We start from the raw sequence: 23,651 nt of genomic DNA, 5'->3' as shown, positions 1-23,651 counted from the left end.
CAATTTGACTTTTTAATCTCTTGTCAATTTAATCAATTAAATCCGTAATTGTTTAGTTGATTAAATTAATGTACAACTAGTATTTTCTTATACTAGGGGAGCATGCAATCTAATTTAAATAACCCTTGTAGCGTGTTATTAATTTGGGTTAGGCTTTTCTAGTTTTTAAAGCAATTAGAAAATTAATTCCTACGGTCGTACCTAGAAATATTTCCTAGTTAGGGGTAATCAACGGTCGTACCTTGGTTATCAATAAATTAAGGAAAAGCTGGTCGTTAGAACTTATCGGCGGCTATAACTAACCTGTTAATAACCTTAAATGAACCTTCTTTGCATCAATGATCGGATGAATGGACTGTGTCTGCGTAGTTGTATTCTTGACTAGAATTTAATTATCATTTCATTTAATTTCTATTTATATTTATATTATTTGATTAATTATTTTTAGTTATATTTATTTATTTTTGGTTGAATTGTCTAAGTATTTATTTTTAATTTCATTTTGATAAAAAAATCCCCCTTATCCCGAATTTGAAAAGAATCGAATTTTTTCCAGTCCCTGTGGATCGACCCTGCTCACTACTATACACAGAAATTTTATTTTTCTCGAGCAGGAGTTTATTATTGCACAGGCTCGACACCTGTCAATGATATGAATTGAATGTGTTTTACCCTTATTATATCTTGTGTTAACTTATCTATTTGTGAAATTATAATCACTTGTTATTGACTGATCACCATTAACATGTTTTTAGTTGTTATTATGCAATGAGAATTGGTAGTAGCAATGGAAAAGTATGAGTAGAACTTAAGTTGTATGTTCATAAAAATAGAGATACACTTGAGTGGATTGTTTAGCATTTCATGCAAGAAAACAGAGTAATATTAGTATTTTACCATGAAAATAGGAAAAACTAAACTACTCTAGGCCATTTCATCATGATAATGAGGATTGGAAAATCTGGAAATGAGTCCTTAGTTAATCAAGAAAGATAACAAGTGGTAAAGCTGTTTATTTGTAATATGTATGCCATAAGTGGAATTTATTTCCCTAGATTCCTTCTTGAGTAAAATTCTTCATTTGTATTTAGCATTTGTTAAGTTAGAATTGCAGAACAGAATTGTAGACAATTTCATTATATTTCTCTGCTCAAGGATATCCAATGTTCTAAATAATAGAGAAAATAAGAATCTAGTAATTGTTTAAGTTTGCTCATCGTGGGATCGACCCGATATACACTTTGTACTACAATTTCGGCCTGTATACTTGCAGTCTAACGGGTGTAATATTGGAATTAAACTTGTATTGATATAAAAATCCCGTCAGTGTCAATGTTATTATATTTTAAAGGATAACTTGTTTATGCATTGTCAGTGGAAAGATATTTTTACATAAGCATATAAATAGTATCACATAATATGAATTCAAAATTCAAATTTAAATCATGCACATATGACATACATTTAAAACTACTACTATAAAAAAAATCACTACACTGCTAGTACATAAAAAATTAATCTTACCTTAAATTATACCCATTTTGAAATGTTATCAATGGAGACTCAAGTCAACCCATTTAATTGGTGCATATTAGATAGGCTCGCATTATCCATTTATACCCATTTAAAATAATTGTCTATTTAAACTAAAATTTGGTGAATGTTTAGCGGATAAATTTGAATTTCTTATCAACCTAATAATAATAAATGTCATTATTTCATATTAAACAACATCTGAAAAAAAAAGAACAAGAAAATTTTAAATTGGTCATAAACGTGTAATTGGGTAATACCCATACCCATTCATTAAATTAATAGATATAAATGGATTGACCAATTCTCCATTTATTAAATAGGTGTAAATAAATTGATCTAATTATACCCATTATCTATTTATGAACCATACAAATCAATACAAATCACATTTTGACACCTCTAATAGATTCAAAACTATTCTAATAAGATCGAAACCAAATCATAGAGATCGACAATCAGAATCGTGTACCACTTAATACACTCAGTCCATTGTCAACTCGTGAATCACGCAATTATTATTTTTATTATTTCCTATTGGTAAGAAGTTAGAAGTCAATTGGATGTATCCACCACAAATAGGCAAATCAGAGCTCAGACGTCTTGATTCGGCCCGATCCGGCTAATGCTTTAGATTATTGCTGTACAAAAAAGAATTCATCAATTATTGATTTAACCAGAGGTGGTTCCAAACCTATAACTGGATTATCCTTTCTTCAGATATGCTCTTTGATATCTGTGTATGTTTGATGATGTAATTTTGCTATTAGTGCAGATTTTAATAAAATTATTACATTTTATCCAAAAAAAAAATTGTACCTATCGTGCTCACTAGAGAGCCTTTTTTTTTTTTTTTTTGCAAAGTGAGAAGCAACAAAAAAAAGCCTGACAGCCCCTTTTTTTCGTAAATGTTTTCCCTGGAAGCCTGCAGCAATTTTTTTTTATGACCAAAAAAAGCACGAAAAATTAGGAAATGGTTGCCTCTTCCTTACTTTCTTTGTTTGTCTTGGGAAGACAGCTTTCAACTTTGGAACTTTGGGTTTGCTTTTGGCAGAGAAATATGCGTGGAACATTGGGTATTTGGGATGATTGGATTTTATTCATAGTCCTCACATTTGACAAAATAGATTTTTTTTTATCCCTAATATTTTACAAAATGAATTGTTTCGTTTCTTACATTTCAAAAAATAAATTTTTTTCATCTCTCATATTTTACAAAATAAATTTTTTCATCCCTCATTGATCATGTGTACGAATAGCTTTTTTTCTTTAAACCCACATATATATTTATTTGATTTTACCTGAACAGTATGAATAGCATATAATATATTTCTATTTGATTTCATCTAAACAGGCTAATCGTAGTTGTACACATGCTATTCAATAGATATATACAAGGGTTTAAAACTAATAATTTTGTTTGAAACCCATGTATATATTTATATGATTTCACCATTTGAACCTATTCAATATTTGTGACCTTTCTCTTTTGGTAATAATTTATTTATTGAATTGTATAATAAGGTTATCTAATTAATAGGTCCTAACTTGAATTCTATAATTGTAATAACAAATTTTAGTTTAAATCTGAAATTTCTACTCGCCACTTTTGAAACCAACAATTGAATTACTTGCCTTGTGATTGTTTTAAAATTTGAAAGTATCAATCACTTATTTCTTTTTGTCGTACTTTTATTTTGTTTATTTTTCTGTCCAAATTTAATTCAATATAAATACTCGATAATATTTAGGATTAAATGTCTTCTTTATTTTCAAATTTCAAGTAAAATAAAATGAATATGAGTGAAAATTTAACAATTTTTTAAACCCATGTATATATCTATTTGATTTCACTTGAGCAGTACAAATAGTATTTAATATATCTCTATTTGATTTCACATGCTATTCGTACTGTTCAGGTGAAATCAAATAGATATATACATGGATTTAAAAAAATTTATTCACACACATGATCAATAAACGATGAAAAAATTTATTTTGAAAAATGTGAAGGATAAAAAAATTCATGTTGTGATATGTAAGGGACGAAAAAATTCATTTTGTAAAATGTGAGCGATTATGAATCGAATTATACAAAATTTGATTTGATAATTTTGCTCTTAAAATATGATCACGTGCAAGGCACATGGTGGATTCCGATCAAAACTAGTCGAAAATCTAAGTAGGGACCAAAATTGAGCAATGTGAATTTATAAGGGACGTAAAATTATATTTTTAGGGACTAAAAAAAATTATTTGATAAAATGTGAGGAATGTTTTGAATGATTTTCTCACATTTAAATATTAAAATGTTCATTCATGCCAAAACCACTGGCGGAGCCATTCACGCTTGAAGGTGGGCAATTGCTCCCCTCAGGTTTTGAAAAATTACACAATAAGCTTGATATAAAATGATATTTTCAGTTTTGTACCTTGTTTGCCCCCCTGAATTTTAGAGAATTTCTTTCCTTTACTACATTATGCCCCTTTAAATTTTAAAATGCTCATTCCTTCCTTTTTAAATTACATCGAATTTTCTTCTTCATAAAAAATTTTGCGGTAAATAATTTCTGGAAGAGTATTAGATCTATTTTAGGTCAAACATAGACGTCGCTTCTTGGTGAAATAAAAGAAGATTCAACTTTTTTTTTTCATAAATAATATAGTCATCATAGTAATTAAAGCCTACGGCAATATATACTATAACTCGTATTGACAATAACTTTAAAACTTTACAAAAAATCTTTATTCCGTTGCACCTCCTGACCATAGGTCCAAACCCTGCCTTTGGCCAAAACCAATATATGAACTCTTCTTTTCCTCAACGTCTTTCCAACTCATAAACTGGCAATACTTGAATTCGCCCAAGCCAACTCATTCAATGGTGAGTTTGGTCTGACTATATGTAAGCTATATATTAATCTTTACCCCACCAATAGTGGATTATTTTGTGACATTCTTGAGTTGAAATCTGATAACTGATTTTATGATTCTTGGATTACTTACAATTTTAACAAAATAATAATAATAATGTATATATGTGTGTGTGTGTGTAATAAGAGGGATTTGATGTGTGGGGCGACACCGCGACACTAACCACAAGAGGTGACTTAACCTCTAGTTTACCTTCCTTTACAGTGGATCAAGGCTATGCATATTACACAAACTCATAGATTAACCAAAAGAAAGATGGCTTTTGGTGATATAACCTTGAGCCATTGCAATAGTTGCTGTCTCATCATGGGTAGACATTCAGTACGCGTCAATCCGAAAGCCACTCAAGTAAGCAAAGATCGGAATCCAAATCCAAGATATAGAATTGACAATTCATGAAACGAAGAGATATGTTTGTTAGGCCCTCTTGATCATTTCTACTTGGTACGAAATTAATTATGAGTACCCACCAATAGGTTAATTAAAAGCTCAGACAAAAAAATCATGGGTGCTAAAGAAATCGGTGTGAAGAGATATATTTGTTTGGATCAATTTTGATTACATCGAATCGAAGTGGCCCAGATCCAAGATATGTACAAGAAATAAATTGATTCTTGTACTACTATAATTATATTCATATATTTGCTCAAAAAAATACATACATATCTTTATGGATTCAGAGAAACAGAGAATCTTAATAAATAATTAAGAAAATTGATTTAGGATAAATTTCAAATGTATTGACTGTTGAAAACAAAAAAAAATGATGAAAAGTAATTTCTTGCTACAAACATTAGAAATTAAGCAGTAAAATGAGACACAATTTCCGTAAGAATAAGCTAACTATTTTTGAATTTTCATTCTATAACAAATAAAAAAATCAAGCTCCAAACATCAAGCAAAATAAAGAAATTAGTGAGAATAATCCCTATACGCATCACATCTCTCTATGTTTGAAAATTTTGGCTTGACAAACACTATAAATTATGTTTCAATCTAATTTCACAACAAATATTAGTAAACCCATTCATATGTGCTTGTCTATAGTTGAACAAATACTTTATCAAATTATAAGTATGAAATATAAATGTTGTTTCTATCACAATATGGGCTACTAGCTATTAGTGCAAACCAATAGCATTTATTTAGTAATTGTATAGTCATGACAAAAGGATAATGAGAAAAAAAAAAGGATATTTAAAGAAAAAAGGACCACTCAGGTTAAAGTAAGAAACTCTCAATTCCTTAATGAACCAAACTGAATTTTTTTAAGGATTCTTAAACGAGTCAATATTGTTTAGGCTAAGGAAATTAAACTTGATAGTAAAATTTATCAACAATCAATGTATCGAATAAAAGTACAAAATAGGCATTTAGTAGATTGAATTTGGTAAGGACATTGAGTCTAAATTCAATTTGGGTAAAATCTGACACGTTATTGTATCTAACTGTACTTTTTAATTAACAAAGAATAAATAAAAAAAGCTGCAAGAAAGAATGTTTCAAGAAGAAATATCTTTTAATCTCCTACAAATAATGGTATACGAAAAAACCTATCTTTTAATACCCTGACTTATAAGTTAATATGACCCATAGCTTGACATTTAAATGTTTAATGTATGACTTCTAACAAAAATAAAGTTTAGTTCTTTTCATTGTACAGTTTTAACGTGCCTTTTAACAAAAATGAAATTTAGCTCTTTTCATTGTACAGTTTTAACATGCCTTTTGGGATTATGGAATAAATATCTAATTAAAAATGCAATTACATTTGATGGATGCAAGTTACAAAATGAGTAACATTGTCTCACAAAACAGATCGAAGACTAAAATCTAAAACAAGAATTAAACAAGTAGATTAACATGAGAATATTAATTTTTTAACCATTCTTTTGTGAAAATAATTAATGTGCGCACATGCAAAATAATCAAAACATGCATTCTATCCCTATTTAACAAATCAAAAACAACTTTTATTGAAATTGAGGGGTTGAGTTCCTTGATCGAAATTGGCCTTTTTCACCTCAAATGATCACCTTTACTTCTATTTTCAATACCTACAAAAGAAAAATAACAAAACAACTCAAACACATAATATAAACATAAAATCACACCAAAAAAATATAAATTTAAACAAACATTGGGTTGCCTCCCAACAAGCCCTTTTATTTATAGTCGTTGGCTCGACTATATACCTTCATTTCCCAATGAGGTTTTGTCAATGAATAATCCTCCATTTTAGGTCGTAGTGGATCATTAAAAGGTAGTTTAATAGCAATAGCCACATATTCTAATGATGTGAAAGATGGAAATGACTTACTTATCTCAAGTGTTTCGTAGATATTACCTTGAATATGCATCACTTGAGAACTCACTAAAGGAACATCTGCATGGATTTCTTGGAGAATAATATCTTTCAAACCTATATTCTCAATACATTCCTCAAGAAGGGTGAAAAATGAGCCGTTAAGGCTCATCTCTTAAGGTTCAAGGTTAACTCCAAAGGTACTATCATGTGGAATGAACATTTTCTCATTGAAATACAATTGAGATTCATCATTTTCATCAAAATGCAATCCATTTTCACTTGCAACATATTCACCATTCATGCTAGGGTCAGTGTGCATATCATTAGAAGAAATAACTTCACATAACTCATGCAATTGGTCTTGTATTCTACCAAAGTGAAAAGCTAATTCATCTAATCTTTCTTCAATCCTAACAAAACGGTTGGTGGTTGCATTAGCTAGCCTTTCTAAAGCTAACTCCCAACTTAGCTAATGGTTCATTTTCTAATTCCAAAGGTGAAGGTGCATTAACTAACCTTTCTATTGCTAATTCCCAAGATGGCTTAGATTCATATTAGACAAATTCGGGTTAGTAATCATAAGAACATAAAGAATCACTATATGCACATTGATTATCCCAATTATAAGCATAAGAACTGTCCCAATTAGCATCATATTGATTAAAACGAGGATTATAATGCCCTAATTCATCATAATTATTCACTTTTTATGCTTGTCTATATGTATGAGTAGCATGATAACCTCCACACAGGTCACAAATCATATGATAAGAATTAACAGTATTAACATTCCTCTTTTGCTCAATTTTATGCATAATGGTGTCCAATTAAACTTGTAACGGTATAACATCAAGTTTAGTTTTTAAACTCCTTAAACTATCTTCAAATGACATATCTTCGATAATTTCTTGGTTACCTCTATTCATGGAGTTTTGCACGTGATAACCATCCATTGTCGATCTTTCACTTCTCAAACATTGTCCCCTCGTGTTTTCTACTCTCCTTGAGCCCCTAAACATGCTTTGAAAGTAACTCAAAAACAAGTTTAGTCAAGAAGAATAGGTGACTCGACATATACAAAAACAAAAACTAAACACAAAATAAAGGGTTAAAAACAAAAAAGACCCCTGTGATATATTTAATACATAAAACAATTCCTAGTGATTTCAAAAACATACAAAATGACACCTCATGTTTTGAACTAAATTGTAAACTAACAGAATTCGTTAAATTTAATGAAAATGACGGTTTTGGCCGTTAAACTTACCGAATTTTGTTAAATTTACCGTTAAATTTATCGAATTCCATTAAGTTTACCGGATTCAGTTAAGTCTAACGAATTCTGTTAGTTTACAATTTAGTTCAAAATATGAGGTGTCATTTTGTAAGTTTTGAAATCATGGGAGATTTTTTTGTGTATTAGGCATACTACATGGGGCTTTTTTGTTATTAACCCCAAAACAAATGACTCAACAAGACACTAAACACAACAATTAAGACACTAGACACAACAAAAACAAGAAAAGCAAAGAAAAAATGTCTAAATTAGTAAAGTAGTTTTTAGCACCGATATTGACAAAATTTTCCCCGATAACGATGCCAAAAACTTGACAAGTAAGGGGTATAAATATAACAATTAGCTTATTCCAAGTCAAGTTTTACATTTATAACATTCTAAATATCCCACACGCGATTTTTCACAAGTATACGAGTCATAATTGAGTTCAATTATATATAACGCTCATCTTTCATATATATATATATTCACAAATTTTCTTCTCCTTCTCACTCTTTTTTTTTTATTATAGACAGGTGTTGAGCCTGTGTAATAATAATTACCTACTCAAGAAAATACAAATTTTGTATATAGCGGTAACTAGAGTCGCATCCACAGGGATTGGGGATAATTCGTTTCTTTCAGAGTCCGAAGTATGAGGGATTTTTGGAGAATATAAAATAACTAATTAACTAACTAATGAAACAACTAATAGAAATAAACAAGAATTAATCAATAACCAATACGACTCTATCCAAATGTGCAATTTTTTAAACACGGTCCATTCAACTGATCATCGATGTAAAGATAATTCAATTACTCATTAATCGATTGGTTATAATTGTCATACACACGATAAACAACCAGCATTTCCTTATTTTTTCGATAGTCAATATATGACCATTAACTATTTCTCTAATCAAGAAATAACCCTAGGTACGACCATAAAATTTAATTTCTCGATTGCAATAAGAATTAGAAAAGCCCAACCCTAACCAACAAACACGTACGAGGGTTCGTTTAAGTTAGATCATACGTTTCTCTAACATGAAATCAATCACGCTAGCCGCCACTGGTATTAATCAATTGAACAATTACGAATTCAATTAATTAATCTGGTAGTAGATTATTAGGTTAATTCGAATATCTGGCCCTTGACATTCAAATAACAAAACAATCATAAGAAGTTAAACTAGAAAACGTACAAATACCAATGAATAAAAGAAACCGAGTCTTCAAGTTGACCTTCGACTAGATGAGGAACTTAGCCACGCTTCATAGAGAAATTTCCACGCGAATTAGTAGAATTCATGAACATCAAACTTTGTTCTTAAAACAATCTAATATGTTTCACGCAAGAAGAGTAAAGGCACGAAGGAGGAATTATCTCCTGTCTTGCGGCCTCGGGACCAAGACGAATAATAGAAGAATCTCCCTAATCTAAACAATGACTAGTCTCTCATCTCGTCGGTTTTTCCACTGAAAAAGGAAAACAAAGAGATAAGGCAACTACTGAAGTTTCCTTCTTTCTTGTTTCCTGATGCTAGTAAACTACTAGTCACGAAAGGAAAGGCATTGGTTTAGCACATGTTGGAGCCGGATTTGCACGGATTCTTAAGGCTTCCCACGTGCACGGCATTTTCTCAAGAAAGTCACCCTTTTTAGTACTTTTCTACTCCACTTCCTGTAATTAGATCCAAATACCAAATATAAGTATATTTCAACAATTAAAACAATATTTGGCAAGAACAAAGAAGGAAATTAACCATAAAATTAATAACAAATTATGCCCTATCAATTCCCCCCCACACCTAAACCATGATTGTCCTCAAACATGAGAACAACAATTCAGCAAATAAACTCAAACAACAGTCATTACTCAAACCATCTATTACCAAGATGTAATTAAAACACATAGTGAGTGTCAATGTCTAAGTTCCAAGACATATTCTCTGGTTAGTTCCCAAAATCAACGACTCATCCGATCCATGACTAACTAATCTAAGAAGTTAGAATATTAAATTGACATTTATGAGCAAATGGTCCAACTGTTAATCAAAATCTCAACATTAAACTTATGGATCAGCAGGCTAACATAATCAACTGTATACTTGCTCATCTTTCATATATATATATATTGACAAATTTTCTTCTTCTTCTCTCGCTTATTTAATTTATTATAGAACACATGGCTTAGTCCTTAGCCATTCAAGCCTTTTGACATGAATTCTGACATCTACCAAATGAAGAAATCTGGTTACTCAACTTTCATCGCTTAATGACCACATACCCATAGCTATCGTGCTTTTTGACGTGAAAGTTGACACTTTTTGTGACAATTTCCGGTTACTAGGCAACGATGACCAACGGAGTATAACCGAATATGATTCACCGATTAGCAATAAAATAAAATTAAAGATCAAGAGCCTGCTTCATTTCTTAAACATGGAGAACTAAGATTAATAGTTGAACTAATTTATATAGTAAATTTCAGTAAATATTCACACTGCCTAAACAAGTTAGTCAAGAACCGCAAAAGTCACAAAATTTTCAGCATTCACCAAAGAAATATGCTTAGACTTCACCACATCAGACTCGACTCATAAGAGAAACTTAGCAATAGAGGAACTTGAGCCTTTTAATCATTGTTGATCACAAACGACCATAAAATTGCCCAAAAGTGACAAAAAGAAAAAGAAAATAAAAACACCCAAAAATTACTAGCTGTTCTAACACCCCTCCACACCTAAACATTGCATTGTCTTTAATGTAACTAGAAAGAGCAAAAAGAAGAAAAAGGAACAACGAAACTTCCCTGAACACGTAGTTGAGGGTCTCGGGCAGCTATGGAATACGTGGCAATGGTGGTGTAGGATGCGCAGTCGTAGAAGGTCCAATTGCATCATCGGTAATTCCCTTACCATTCAGTTTACCTATACCAAGAACTCACAATGAATCAAAATTCTCCGTAGATATCAATTAAGTAAATCAAGGATAGTAACAGAGATACCAAGCAAATGACCGTGGGTGGTGGCTAGCAGTGGCATAGATAGCGAGCAGCGAAGGCAGCATGGGCAGCGGCAATGGAGTCCTGGTCTGAGCGGCGTGTGCGGAGCAGTAGTGAGGGTGAAGACGCGATAGCGGCGGCGGCTGGCATCGTTCGGCATCGGGAGTCACAGGAGGTAGGAGAGAGTTGGTGGGCGAAGAGTGTGGCGGCGGTTGGGGAGTTTTGGCCAAAAAAGGAGAAAGGGGGAAAACAAGGGAGAAAGAAGAAAGAAAGAAAAAGAAAGAAAGAGAGAGAGAAAAAAAGAAAGAAAAGAAGAAGAAGAGAAAAAAAGAATATTTTTCGATTTCTTTTTTTTGTGATTTGTGGTTGTTCAAACATGGCGTGGGCACGCCAAGTTTTGGAAAAGTAATCTGATCCTGGGTGACTTTTTGCAACTTAATGCATGCCCTCCTTGCATGGGCACACCAAGATTCCTTGACCTGCCTGTGTTGCGAATAGTTGAGGTTTTACCAACATGGCATGGGCACGCCATGTTTTGTAAAAGTCTCCTGACTTTGAGGTTGCCACTTACAAAATTAATGCATGCCCTCCTCGCGGGGGCACGCAAAGTTCCTCTGTCATGGTCACAGTTGAGGAAAACATCAAAATCAATCAGTACCCAAGTGAGAATAACAAATTTCAAGCATTGAACAACAAAAAATAATGAAAACCAAGATTTGGGTTGCCTCCCAAGTAGTGCCTGATAAGAGTATATTTTACATATTTTAAGTGTATTTTATCTATTAATTTCAGTAGTTTAATCTAGTTTATAACTAAAATAATTAGGATTTTGGTAAAAATATACATTTTTTGTTAAAGTGGCTAACATTGCATTATGATTGATTTTAATGGTAAAAACTTTATTTTCATGCAGGATTAATGATTCAATCACGAAAAGATGTCAACTGAGGTGAAAAGTGGATAATTGGTGATGGATTTAAGTGATAATGAATAAATGAAGTAAATTGAAGAAATGCAAGTGAAAACAACTCTGACACGTTTTCGGATTTCGGCTATATCTGGAGCTACACATATTATATTGAGGTGCTCTATATACCATCTTGAAGCTAAGAGATAGATTCATATTTGGTATGAAGATATCGAAATTCGATTCTGCAATTTTCTTGGTAAAAAAGTCGAAATACAGAAGCTGCATTCTATGGACGTGAATGAAACAGGGGACTAACTAGTTATTGTTATTTTGATCATATCTCAGTATACAAAGCTCCAATTTGGATGACTCTTGAAGCATTTAAAGCTAATTCAAAGGGCTACAATTTTTGTGCTTTGCACAAAAGTTAGTTCGGCCTCCATCACATAGAAAATCGCAGTTGAAGTGAGGCCAATTTTACAGAGTTGAAAATACGGGTCATCAAAATATGGCTTGAAGCCGCGTTTTGTCAAGTCGCATTTTGTAGCCGGAATTCTGTAATTTGCTTAGCCATATCTCTTGTGTTCATACTACTTTCCAGCTATATTTAGTAAAGGAATTCGGTTGCACATGCTTCAGAAGATAAAGGGTAGAAGAGATGGCTTATTGTCAAGTCAAAAATATTTGTTATTGACCATCTTAACAAACTTTAGATTTGGGAATCCAAAGGTGAAAATTTGACTAAGTGGAAAGGAGCTTTTGAGCAATTTTTATGGAGAAAAACAAGGGAGGTCAGAGAGGGACATAGCTAGCATTTTTTGGCTGGTAGACAGAATTCTCTCTAGCTAGCAAATATTGCAAAGAGCACTTGGAGACTTCATCTTGTAATCATCTAGTGCAAGACATAACAGAATTTTGAGAGCTTGGTTAAGCTTTTTTTCATCCTTCTTGTACTTGTAACTTGTGATGTTTTCATTTAATGAAATTATAAGTTTGATTGTTATATCATTCATGAGTAGCTAATTTTCTATATCTAAGGAGTAGATGAAACTTTTAGCCAAATGATATGAATTGAATCAGATTTACACGTGTTGTATCTTGTATTAACTTGTCTTCTTGAGAATGTTGATTACTTGTTGTTGTTTGATCATCAATAGCAGGTTTATAGTTGTTATTACTCAAAGAGAATTGGTAATAACATGAGTAAGAGCTTGAAGTGTAGGTTCATGAGAACAGAAATACATTTAAGTGGATTAAATCTGCATTTCATGCATGAACAATAGCAGTTTTAGTTATTCACTAAGAGATTAGGGAAAACTAGGCTGTTCTCGATCATTATCATCATGAGAATGAGATTTTGACAATTTGTGAAATAAATCCCTGGTTAAACAAAAGGAGTAACAAGCGTTAAATTCATTTAATTGGATCTTTTGTGCTATAAGTGGAATCTACATCCCTAGATTCAAGTCTTTAGTGAAATTTCTCCATTTGTATCTTGCATTTATTAAATCAAATTTGTAGGCAGTAACAAATATAATTTTTCTAGTCAATCTCATTACAAGTCTAAATAATAGAGAAAATAAGGATCTACTACTTGTATACATTGCTCTTCGTGGGATCGACCCGATTAATATTCTAAATTACTAGTTTGACCTATATACTTGCAGTCAACGAGTATAAATTAAAATTAAACTTGCACTTACATAAGAAGCCCGTCAAATTTTTGGCGTCATTGTCGGGAAGCGGCAATATTAGGGTCTAATCATCTCTATTAATTTAGACAACTTTATTTTTATTAGTTGAATTGTTCGTTTTGTATTTTAATCAGTTTTTGATAATTGAAGTTGCATAAACTATCGTATTTCTGTTTGTAGTGCATGCATCGGGCATCTCGGAAAATTGCACCTTTCAATTCAAAAATTGAGAGGACACTTCGTAGACATAAAAGGCATACACCATAACAAGAGGAACAAGAGATTTGGCAACTAAAGAAGAGATGGTCGAAAACGAAGCAAATAGGTGAGCTCTACGAGATTTTGTTCTACCAGGGACACAAGGATCTCAAACAAGTATAGCAAGGCCTACGGTAAATGATAATAATTTTGAAATTAAACCATCACTTATTCAAATGGGTTAACAATCTCAATTTGGAGGTAATACTATAGAAGATCCTAACTCACACCTAGCTATATTCTTGAAAATATGTAATACAATTAAAATGAATGGAGTTAATGATGATGCTATAAGGCTAAAATTATTCTCATTTTCATTGAGAGATAAGGGAAAAATTTGATTACACTCTTATGCTCCTGATACTTTTACTATATGGGATGATTTATCAAGGTTATTTTTAAATAAGTATTTTCTATCGGGTAAGACTGCTAAACTGAAAGTGGATATCACTAGTTTTAGTCAATTAGAAGGTGAATCATTATATGAGGCATGAGAAAGATTTAGAGATTTACTACGAAAATATCCACATCATGGACTGTCCGATTGGCTAATCGTACAAACCTTCTATAATGGTTTATCTTTTTTCACTAAAATTATGATTGATGCAGCTGCAGGTGGAGCTTTAATAGGTAAATTACCTCAAGAAACTCAGAATTTGATAGAAGAAATGGCCTCAAATAACTATCAATGGGCTAATGAGAGAGGTAATACAAGACATCACACATGTATAATAGAAATGAACACTTTCAATATGCTGAGTGCTCAAATGAATAATGTGATGAAGTTGCTAAATAGATAAGGTGGAGTTGATCCAAATTCATCTAATGCACAGGTAACTTGTTGCTCTACATGTGGAGGTGAACATGATACTAATGAATGTATTGATTCTAAGCAGATACAATTTGTCAACAATTACAATTATAATGCTCAAAACAATCCCTACTCGAATACTTATAATCCGGGGTGGAGAAATCATCCAAATTTTAGATGAAAAGATCAAGGCAATCAACCAAGACCAACTAATCCACTGGAATTCCAGCAAATGCAATCATAAGCTGAAACTAAATCAAGTTGGGAGGCTGCGGTGGAAAAACTCACTAAGGTGATTTCGGACAGATTTAAGCAGGTAGAAGGAAGATTGGACGAACTTACTACAATGTACAGGAATGTAGAGGTCCAAATTGGCCAAATTACTAGTTCCTTGAACAATCGAAATCAAGGAGAATTACCTAGCAAAACGGAGGTTAATCCTAAGGAGCATGTCAAGGCCATTACTCTTCGTAGTGGTAAATAATTAGATGATCCTCCATTGGTGAAAGTTGAAAAAGATGAGAGTGAAAAACAAGAAGAAAAGCAGAGGAATCAAGAGGTGATAGTGGAGGAAAATAGCTAGAAAAAACCAAGAGAAAATCAACCATCATCTTCCATTACCATTCTGATACCTCTTATGGTTCCATTTTCCCAAAGATTAAAGCAGAATAAGTTTGATAAAGATTTTGAAAATTTTGTTAAAATCTTCAAACAAGTGCATATTAACATTCCTTTTGCCGATACTATTTTGCAGATTCCCTCATATGCAAAATTTTTCAAGGAAATCATGACTCGGAAGAAAAAGTTGGAAGATTATGAAACAATAGCAATAATAGAGGAATGTAGTGTAATTATACAAAATCAGTTACCACCGAAATTGAAGGATCCAGAAAGCTTTTCTATACCTTGCAGTATAGGTAATATTGATTTTTCTAAATCATTGTGTGATCTTGGTACTAGTGTATCATTAATTCCTTTAACAGTTGTTACACAATTGAATTTACATGATATTAAACGCACTAATATTACTTTACAACTAGCGAATAGGTCTGTTAAATATCCATTGGGAGTGTTAGAGAATGTATTGATAAAAGTTCAAAAATTTTATCATTCCAGTGAATTTTGTGATTTAGATATAAAAGAAGATATATCTATACCAATTATTCTAGGTAGACCATTTCTAACTACTGCAGCTACTATTATTGATGTAAAAAATGACAAGTTTAAATTTCAAGTAGGTGAAGAAGAGATAGAATTTAATTTGAATAAAATAAAAAAATACCCTTCTTTTATCGATCATGCTTATTTTATTCGCACAATAGATAAACTAACCCAAGAGATGAGCCAAGTCAAGTTTGAGTTAGGTCCTCTTGAGTATTGTTTAATGAGTTTAGGTGAGCAAGAAGGTGATTGTGAAGAGATTGAAGAATTGACCAAATATTTGGATTTTCAAGCACTTTATGAAAGGGATAATGAAAGTCTTGGCCAAGGAAAAGGACTTCCACAACCTTCGGAAGTTGAACCTCCAAAATTAGAACTCAAATCACTTCCAACTCACTTAATGTATGAATTTCTTGAAAAAATAGCACTTTACCTGTAATTGTTAGTGCTCACCTTGATGATGAGCAGTGTGTAAAATTGTTAAGAGTTTTAAGAAGGCATAAAAAGGCAATTGGATGGACAATTTCAGACATTAAAGGTATAAATCCTTTTATATGCATGCATTGCATTTTATTGGAGGACAAATTGCAAATCCGTAGTGAAAACACAAAGAAGACTCAATCCAAACATGAAAGAGGTGGTAAGAAATGAAATTCTTAAGTGGCTTGATGCAGGTATAATATTTCCTATCTCCGATAGCATTTGGATTAGTCCAATTCATGTTGTACCAAAGAAAGGTGGAATAACTACAATTGTGGGTAAAAATAATGAGATGATTCCATCTAAACTTGTGGTTGGTTAGAGAGTGTGTATTGATTATCGTAAGCTAAATACGGTAACAAGAAAAGATCATTTTTCTTTACCATTTTTTGATCAATTATTGGAGCGTATAGCCGGGTATGAATTTTACTATTTTCTTGATATTTTTTTAGGATATAATCAAATAGTTATAGCTCCGGAGGATAAAAAAAAAAACTACATTCACATGTCCTTATAGCACTTTTGCATTTAGAAAGATGCTATTTGGATTATGCAATGCTCCCATGACTTTTCAACGTTGCATGATGGCTATATTTTCTGATCATATTAAGAAAATTGTGAAGATATTTATGAATGATTTTTCTATGTATGATTCATCTTTTGATCATTATTTTCATAATTTGAATTTGATTTTGAAGAGATGTGAGGAGACAAATCTTCTACTAAATTGAGAGAAATGCCATTTTATGGTAAAAAGAGAAATTATTTTAGGACACAAGATTTTTTTAAAAAGAATTGAGGTGGATAAAGCAAAAATTGAAGTCATTGAAAAATTGCCACCTTCAAGCAATGTTAAGGAGATAAGGAGTTTTCTTGGACATGCCAACTTTTATAGATGCTTTATTAAAAATTTTTCTAAAATAGTAAAGCCGTTGTGTGATTTATTATGTAAAGACACCCCTTTTCAATTTAATGACAATTGTTTGGCTGCTTTTGAAAGGTTGAAGAAGGAATTGATTTCTGCTCCAATTATAACTTCACCCGATTGGTCACTAGCATTTGAATTGATGTGCGATGCAAGTGACTATACGGTTGGAGCAGTTTTGGGACAAAAGAAAGAAGAAATGTTGCATGGCATCTATTATGCTAGCAAATTGCTAAATGAGGCACAACTCAATTATGCAACAACGAAAAAGGAGCTATTGACAGTGATATTTGCTTTAGATAAAATTAGATCCTATTTAGTGGGATCTAAAGCTATCCTCTATACGGACCATTCGGCTCTTAAATATTTACTACATAAGAAAGATGTAAAACCTAAACTAATTCGGTAGATTCTTTTATTGCAGGAATTTGATGTGGAGATAAAAGACAAAAAGAAAATAAAAAATCTCATGGCGGATCATCTATTACGCTTAGAATATATCCCAACTAATGACCAAATTTTCATCCAAAAAATTTTTTTGGATGAGTTTGTCCTAATAATTATCAATTCTCTATGGTATGCAAACTTTGCTAATTATTTAGTAAGTGAAGAGATTTCAAAGGGATTTAATTATCATCAAAAGAAGAAATTCTTGCATGATGTCAAAAGTTATTTTTGGGAGGAACCATTACTATATAGACATTATGCCGATGGTATGGTGCGCGAATGTATTCCCGAAGATGAGGTACATAATATTTTATATTACTGTCATAACTTTGAAACAAGTGGTCATTTTAGCACTTCAAAGACTATGGCAAAGGTATGGCAATCAGGGTTTTATTAGCCAACTATGTACCGAGATATTAGGAAATATGTTAAAAGTTCTGATGCATGCCAAAGAATTGAAAATATATCTCGTAAAAATGAAATGCCCCTAACTATCTTTTTAGAGGTTGAGTTATTTAATGTATGGGGTATTGATTTTATGGGACCATTCCCTAGTTCTTTTATGGGACCTACATCTTAGTAGCAGTGAATTATGTTTATAAATAGGTAGAGGCAATTTTTTCACCTACTAATGGCTCTAAGGTTGTACTCCGGTTTCTTAAAAAGAATATTTTTTGTAGGTTTGGTATACCTAAGACCATAATAAATTATGAAGGAAAATATTTCTATAACAAACAATTGGATTCCTTATTGTTTAAATATGGCTGTAGGCACAAGACATCACTCCCGTACCATCCTCAAGCCAACGGACAAGCGGAGTTAGCTAATCAAGAGATAAACCTCATCTTAGAGAAAACAGTGAGCAAGTCACGCAAGGATTGGGTTGCAAAATTAGATGATGCATTATGGGCTTGCCAAATGGCATTTAAGACACCCTTGGGGATGCCGCCGTATTGTTTAGTTTATGAAAAAACTTGTCACCTACCTGTAGAGATTGAACATAAAACTTATTGGGCTATTAAAGCAATTAATATGGATTTTAATCTTGCAGGTGGAAGGAGGCTACTTGAGTTAAGTGAATTGGAGGAACATCGACTACATGCTTATGAAAATGTCAAAATTTATAAAGAAAAGATCAAATATTGGCATGATAAGCATATTATCCTTAAACAATTCCAGGTAGGGCAGAAAGTACATGTGGATAATTGCAATTTTTTTTAGATACTATGTCAAGGGGAAGAAGAGTGGTATATTCCTTCTCCAGCAGTGATGAGAGGGAGGTTAATGAGGAGATGAAAGTGATTGAGGAGGAGACGTCACCTTCTCCTCCACTAGTTAGCCGACAGCCTGGTGAGGGCACCTCTTATGGAGCGGCGACATTTGTTTTTGACAGTGCTAGATTCACTAATCGCTGGAATCAAGAGTGGCATGAGAAACATGCTAATTTGGAGTTCTTGGTCAAGATGCACGTTAGTCTAGAGATTGAGATGGTGTATCGCATCTCGGAGGCTTTTGCTCAGTTTGGGTGGGTTACAATTCTCACCCTGTTTAATCATTATTATCCCGACTTGGTGCGAGAATTTTACACCAATATTGAGAATAAGGCGCGCCACAGTGGAGAAATGGTTGAGTTGTGGGTGTCTGGGAGACGAATCCGCTTATCATGACAACAATTGGCTGCTATTTTAGCGTGTATGGATGAAAGACGACCAGTTGATTTGAAAAAGGAGTTTGTTCCCCCAAATAGGAGAGGGAATCCATCGTTGGCCATGGCTAGGTTTGGTCTTGAGTACCAATCTTTTCGCTCTACGAGAAAGGAGACTATATTAGCGAATGTTTTCAAACCTCGCCATCGTCTCATCATTTATATGATGGCTCACAATGTTATTTTCGAAAAGATAGGACACACGGAGGTCTGCAAGAGCGGCATCTACTTTCTTGATTATATGTTCCATAACCGGAATTCTCATTATACTCAAATTTCACTACCTAACATCATCATTAGCCATATTCGGTTTACTGCGAGGCGTAAGACGACTTCTTTCAAATTATCATTTTCTCGTCTACTGACTTTGATCTTTTCATTTTTTGAAGTTCGATTGGAAGGCATGAGGCAGGAGTATGTTACACCGAGAACTGAATTATCGGTTACTACTCTCCATCGACTCGGTATTGGCATGGGAGAGATTCCTCGACCTGTTCAAGAGCGGAGACAAAAGGCTAGATATGGTCGAGAGCAAGCTGGACCTTCTACTGCGGCACCTCCTCCTCCTCCTCCTCCGCCACAAACCAATTGACAGCGATTTTTCGATCGCTTGGATGACATCGAGCATCATTTAGCCCGAATGGATGTTCGCCTGGACCACATTGAAGATCATCTAGGTCTACATCCACCTCCCGTGGATGACGATGAAGAGAATGATTGAGGCAGCCCCCTTGGATGGCTCTTCTTATTTTTTCCTTGTTTGCTTTTTTGTAGAATGTTAAACTTATATTTCTTATTTTGAATATTGAAACTTATGGTAGCTACTAGTAGTTAGTTGATTGCAGATGATTCATCGGTCGACAGCTCGTGATGCAAGGTTGAACTGGACCGAAGCCATCTCAACTGGGAGTAACTTGCTCTTTCTTTTGTTTTGATTTTTCTTCCCCTACATATATATTAAGGACAACGTGTGCTTTAAGTGTGGGGGAAGAAATGTGTGGTACTTTTAATAGTTGTGGTACTTTTAGTAGTTTTTATGTTTAATGTGTGGACAAATAGTTGAAAATTTTTCCTATGCTTAATTGTTGTTTATTTTGGGTTTGCTGGCAGGGAGTTTAGTCCACTTTTAAGGGGAGACTTTGTCAAAATATTTTCAAAACCTTACACACACACACACACACACACACATATATATATATATAATAATCATAATAAACAAATAAAATTTTGTCAATTATCCTTTTGAAATAAATATATGTGGTTTTGAAACTTTTTTTCTCAATTAATTTGGAAAATAACTACTATGTGATTATAATTTTTACATTTGTAGGAAAGTATATCTAGTAAAATGGAAAAAATTATGCCTACATTTTGCATATTTGATGAAATTTCTTCTTTCTATTTGATTTTATAAGTTAAAAAATTAATATGGTCAATAACTGTCACACTCTTCTCATGATTATTCTTTAGAGAGAATTTTATTATTTCTCTATATGATTGTTAAAAAAAAGAAGTAAAAGAATAAGAGTTATTCTACTCCAATGGTTCTTGTACTTAGTAACTGGGAGTCTTCATTTACAAATGTCGATTTTCGCGTAAAACGATACTCGAATTAAGAGTATGAAAAGCAACTTGAGTATGTGAAATGTTGAGTAACCGGTGATTTTCATATAAAAATATTGATCTTCGTGTCAAAAGGCATTATCACAACTTAAGTAGTATTTGGCCATGTGAAAAGAATAAATCTCTTTTTAAGAAAAATAATAAGTTGATCATGAGATTAGTTAGCATCTTTATTGATTATATGAGTTGCTTGCTTGTGAAATTGGGTAAAAATGAGAAATTGAGTGGAATTAGTATAATTATGGTATATTTGACTCTTCTTTACTTGATATTATTAGTACTTGAGGATTAAAAAAATCACATAATGGTTATTTATCTTGATTCAAGAAAATGAAGTTGATTTGAGCACATATGTTTATCTTCAAAAATGTGAATCATTGCTGGTTTGTATTTCTAATTGCTTGAGGACAAGCAATAGTTCAAGTGTGGGGGAATTTGATAATAGTATATTTTACGTATTTTTAAGTATATTTTATCAGTTAATTTCAGTTGTTTAATCTAGTTTATAACTAAAATAATTAGGATTTTGATAAAAATATACATTTTTTTGTTAAAGTGGCTAACATTACATTACGATTGATTTTAATGGTAAAAACTTCATTTTCATACATGATTAATGATTCAATCACCAAAGGATGTCAACTGAGGTGAAAAGTGGATAATTGGTGATGGATTTAAGTGATAATGAAGAAATGAAGTGAAAACAACTCTGACACATTTTCATATTTCTGCTATATCTGGAACTACATATATTGGATTGAGGTGATCTTTATTCCATCTTGAAACTAAGAGATAGTCTATATTTTGTATGAAAACATCAAAATTCGATTCTACTGTTTTCTTAGTGAAAAGGTCGAAATACAGAAGCTACATTCTATGGAAAAGAATGAAACAGAGGATTGACCAATTGTTGGTATTTCAATCATATCTCAGTCTATAAAACTCCGATTTAGACGATTCTTAAAGTATTTTAAAGCTAATTCAAAGGGCTATAACTTTTGTGTTCTGCACAAAAGCTAATTCGGCCTCTATCATATAGAAAATCGCAGTTGAAATGAGGCCAATTTCACATAGTTGAAAACACGAGTCATTAAAACGTGGCTTGAAGCCGCGTTTTGTCAAGTCGCATTTTGTAGCCGAAATTTTACAATTTGTTCAGCCATTTCTCTTGTGTACATACTACTTTTCAGCTATATTTAGCAAGAAAATTCGATTGCACATGCTTCAGAAGATAAAGGGCAGAAGAGATGGCTTATTGTCAAATCAAAAATATTTGTTATTGACTATCTTAACAAATTTTAGATTTGGGAATTCAAAGGTGAAATTTTGACTAAGTGGAAAAGAGCTTTTGTGCAGTTTTTATGGAGAAAAACAAGGGAGGTCAGAAAGGGACGTAGTTAACATTTTTTGGCTGGTAGACAGAATTCTCTCTAGCTAGCAAATATTGCAAAGAGCACTTGGAGACTTTATCCTGTAATCATCTAGTGCAAGACATAGCAGAATTTGAGGGCTACACCATTAACTTGGTTAAGCTTTTCTTCATCCTTCTTGTACTTGTAACTTGTGATGTTTTCATTTAATAAAGTTATGAGTTTGATTGTTATATCATGCATGAGTAGTTAAATTTCTATATCTAACGAGTAGATGAAACTTTTAGCCAAATGATATGAATTGAATCAGATTTACACGTGTTGTATCTTCTATTAACTTGTCTTCTCGAGAATGTTGATTACTTGTTGTTGTTTGATCATCAATAGCAGGTTTATAGTTGTTATTACTCAAAGAGAATTGGTAATAACAATGGACTAACATGAGTAAGAGCTTGAAGTGCAGGTTCATAAGAATAGAAATACATTTAAGCGGATTAAATCTGCATTTCATGCATAAACAAGAGCAGTTTTAGTTATTCACCAAGAGATTAGGGAAAACTAGGTTGTTTTCGATCATTATCATCATGAGAATGAGATTTTGGCAATTTGTGAAATTAATCCCCGGTTAAACAAGAGGAGTAATAAGTGTTAAATTCATTTAACTGGATCTTTTGTGCTATAAGTGGAATCTACATCTTTAGATTCAACTTTTTAGTGAAATTTCTCCATTTGTATCTTGCATTTATTAAATCAAATTTGTAGGCAGTAGCAAATATAATTTTTCTGGTCAATCTCATTACAAGTTTAAATAATAGAGAAAATAAGGACCTAGTACTTGTAGACGTTGCTCCTTGTGGGATCGATCCGATTAATGCTCTAAATGATTTATTTGGCCTGTATACTTGCAGTCAATGGGTATAAATTGGAATTAAACTTGCACTTACATAAGAAGCCCGTCAGCGCCTTCCTTTGATATTTTTGGCTGGGCATTGACATATTTATTCACGAAGGATAAAATCGTGTAACTCGTTTCAATGCTTCATTTTCTATGTGGTCCTGATAACCCTCGTAAATAAAGTAATTCTTGAGCACACGAGATATGGTCTTCCATGGATTAGTAGATGGCACCAAACAAACAAGTAATGAACTTAATGCTTCATTTACTCCTCTATGATGAACACTTATTAGTTCGAGATATTTTTTATCATG

At 32.5% G+C, this 23,651-nt stretch overlaps 1 non-coding gene across 1 annotated transcript; it reads right to left on the bottom strand.

The window, feature by feature from the left end:
• Positions 1-14,351: 14,351 nt before the first annotated feature.
• LOC113776632 lies at positions 14,352-14,458 on the bottom strand. The gene has a single exon (XR_003469120.1). It is a non-coding gene; the product is annotated as a small nucleolar RNA R71 (small nucleolar RNA).
• Between the last annotated feature and the right edge of the window lie 9,193 nt (positions 14,459-23,651).

Source organism: Coffea eugenioides, chromosome 6 (genome assembly GCF_003713205.1).
Source record: "Coffea eugenioides isolate CCC68of chromosome 6, Ceug_1.0, whole genome shotgun sequence".
Lineage (NCBI taxonomy): Eukaryota > Viridiplantae > Streptophyta > Magnoliopsida > Gentianales > Rubiaceae > Coffea > Coffea eugenioides.
The sequence above is the reverse complement of the archived record's forward strand: the minus strand, read 5'-3'. Positions and strand labels throughout refer to the sequence as shown.